Source organism: Somniosus microcephalus, chromosome 28 (assembly GCF_052327205.1).
Source record: "Somniosus microcephalus isolate GS21.2 chromosome 28, FLI_Smic_1.0, whole genome shotgun sequence".
Lineage (NCBI taxonomy): Eukaryota > Metazoa > Chordata > Chondrichthyes > Squaliformes > Somniosidae > Somniosus > Somniosus microcephalus.
This window is the reverse complement of record NC_141014.1, coordinates 12,673,524-12,676,890: the sequence shown is the minus strand read 5'-3', so window position 1 is coordinate 12,676,890 and position 3,367 is coordinate 12,673,524. Positions and strand designations below refer to the sequence as shown.

General features: G+C 46.1%; 1 non-coding gene across 1 annotated transcript; it reads left to right on the top strand.

Annotated features, from left to right (window-relative positions):
- Positions 1-1,868: 1,868 nt before the first annotated feature.
- trnar-ccu (transfer RNA arginine (anticodon CCU)) lies at positions 1,869-1,941 on the top strand. Its single transcript has one exon. It is a non-coding gene; the product is annotated as a tRNA-Arg (tRNA).
- Positions 1,942-3,367: the final 1,426 nt, after the last annotated feature.

The following is a 3,367-nucleotide window of genomic DNA, read 5'->3' as shown; positions in this document are numbered from 1 at the left end:
TGGCCCTTAAGTCTCACGATTTTCAGCAAGTTAATTGCAGCCCCAGTGGCCTAATGGATAAGGCACTGGCTTCCTAAATCAGGGATTGTGTGTTTGAATCCCATCTGGGGTGATGTGTTTTTAAAGATTGCCAGGGGCGAAAGGTGCAGCCGGGGGGGATTTTATCGGCACCTTTCAGCCAAGTTTCGGTCAATGTCATAATATCAGTGCAATCGTCCAGAATAAGTTTGTAGATGGTAAGGGCCTCGTTTACAAGTTGATGGGCGTTCTAAAGTGAGTGAGGATTTGGGAGGGCAGAGTAACCCAGAGATACGCTGGAGCTATTACTGTGGAAATGTGGAGATTTGCTGTGGGGCAGAAAGCGATGGTGAAGTTGGAGGCCACCATAAGACCCAGAAACGGTGGAGAAATGGACGTCGGCCCAGGAGAGTGAATTTATGGTCAGGACCCAGACAGCAGCAAAATAAACCAGTGGGACAGTCACAGACACAGCAACGATGGGGGATGGGCTGTAAACTGGACAAAGTTACTCTCAAACTGCAGCAACTGAATAGGAGATCAGAGTCACAGCAGCTGAGTCTTACAGTGTATTCCAGTGGAGTATTGATGGCGGAGAAGGCCATGAATTGTGAATCAAATTTGAGCAAAGTTCCAGAGCTCACTGATGAAAACAAAGAGCGGGCAGGGTCGGGGAATGGGCAGTGGGCACGGTATCTCCCTAAACATCTCCGCCTCGCTGCCTCTCTCCTCCTTTAAATGTTCCTTAAAACCTACCTCTTTGACCAAGGTTTAGGGCTCCTGTCCTAATATCTCCTTATGTGGCTCGGTGTCAAATTCTGTTTGATAATCGCTCCTGTGAAGCACCTTGGGACATTTTACTATGTTAACGGTGCTATAGGTACTTGAGGGAAATAAACTTGCAGGGCTATGGGAATAGAGCGGAGGAATGGGACTGACTGGATTGCTCGAAAGAGAGCTGGCATTGACTTGATGGGCCGAATGGCCTCCATCTCTGCCGTTATGACTCGATGACTCTACAACTCTATTCGTGAAGCCCAGGATCCCGTAAGCTTTTTTAACTGCTTTCTCAACCTGCCCTGCCACCTTCAATGATTTGTGCACATATACCCCCAGGTCTCTCTGTTCATGCACCCCCTTTCGGATTGTACCCTTTTAGTTTATATTTCCTCTCCTTATTCCTTCGAACAAAATGTATCAGTTCACTCTTTTCTGCGTTAAATTTCATCTGCCACGTGTCCGCCCATTCCAACAGCCTGTCTGTGTCCTCTTTCTTATGTTCATTAATAAATAGACATTCTTATTATGAACACAGCTAGCTTTTGCCAGCTACTTTTATTGAGCACATGTGGGCTTGTACAGCATCTTGTAGAGGCTTCCATCTTGCCTGCTGCCTTGTGGGTAGCCTAGCCTCATGGGTAATGTAGTCTTAATATAATATATAGCTGGGTAGTGTAGTCTTATACATACAGCTATATACAGCTCTACTGCTCCACCTAGTGTCCACCACAGAATGACATGTTATTGATTACTACACTCTTGAAGTCGATCACTATCCTCCTCACTGTTCACTGCACTTCCAAGTTTTGTGTCATCTGCAAAGTTTGAAATTGTGTCCCGTACAAACTTTACTCTGGCTGTGCAGTTTGGGTTTGATTGATTACCTACCGTAGTATTCGGGCCACATGGGGAGAATGGGGTGAATCGATTCATTAGCCACCCAACAATGTGCATTTTAAATCCTAATCAAAGATTTTCAGTCTGCGGTGAGAATAATTTGCCCTGTAAATAATGATTTGGCGGTCACAAACTGACCCTTAAGACTCATGATTTTCATCACTTTCTATACAGCCCCAGTGGCCTAATGGATAAGGCACTGGCCTCCTAAGCCAGGGATTGTGGGTTCGAATCCCATCTGGGATGATGTATTTTTAAAGATTGGCACTACGGTATTGCCGTCAAGGCCCAGAATGTCAATGCAACCATCCAGAATAAACTCGAAGATGGTCAGGGCCGTGTTCAGAAGTTGATGGGCATTCTAACGGGAGTGGATTTGGGAGAGCTGGAGGTATTTCCGTGGAAATGCTGTAGAATTGCCGTGGGGCAGAAAGCGGTGGTGAGGTTGGAGGCCGCCATAAGATCTGGAAACGGTGGAGAAATGGACGTCGGCCCAGGAGTGGGAATTTCTGGTCAAGACCCAGACAGCAGCAAAATAAACCAGTGGGACAGTCACAGACTCAGCAGGCAACAGCAGTGATGGGGGATGGGCTGTAAACTGGACAAAGTTACCTTCAAACTGCAGCAACTGAATAGAAGATCAGAGTCACAGCAGCTGAGTCTTACAGTGCATTCCAGTGGAGCAGTGTAGCATTGATGGCAGAGAAGGACAGGAATTGGGAATCAAATTTGAGCAAAGCTCCAAGGCTCACTGATGAAAACAAAGAGCAGGCCGGGTCGGGGAATGGACAGTGGGCACGGTATCTCCCTAAACATCTCCGCCTCGCTACCTCTCCTCCTTTAAATGTTCCTCCAAACGTACCTCTTTGACCAAGGTTTAGGGCACCTGTCCTAATATCTCCTTATGTGGCTCGGTGTCAAATTTTGTTTGATAATGGCTCCTGTGAAGCACCTTCGGATATTTAACTATGTTAACGGCGCTATATAAATACAAGTTGTTGTTGTAGGTGGCTCTGATATGGCGCGAGCAGTGACAGATATGATGGGTGAAAATAGCTCCCATCTCTGCTGAACTTTCAAAGACTCTGAAAATGTGAGGCAGATGTCAAATTTCGGAGCGGTCAATTGCCCTCAGGCGGGTTACATTGTGTATTCAGCCTCAATGGCCTAATGGATAAGGCACTGGCCTTCTAAGCCAGGGATTGTGGGTTCGAGTCTCATCTGGGGTGTTGTGTTTTTAATGATTGACACAGCGGTGGTTTAGGCGGGGCAAGTGGTGGAAGGTGCTGCCAGGCGGGGAGGCTGCATTAAGGAGGATTGTATTATCACCTGTAGCCAAGATTCCATCAAGGCCGTAAGGTCAATGCAATCATCCACAATAAGGAGGGAGAGAGAAGACAGGCCAGTTAGCCTGACATCAGTCATTGGGAAAATGTTGGAAACCATTATTAAGGAAATGGTGACAATGCACTCAGAAAATCATATGATTAGGTTTTTGTGAAAGGAAATTGTGTTTAACAAATTTATTGGAGTATTTGGAGGATGTAACCAGCAGGGTAGATAAATGGGAACCAGTGGATGTCGTATATTTGAATTTCCAAAAGGCATTCAATAAGGTGCCACGTAAAAGGTTTTATTTTTATTTGTTCCTGGGATGTGGGCGTCGTTGGCA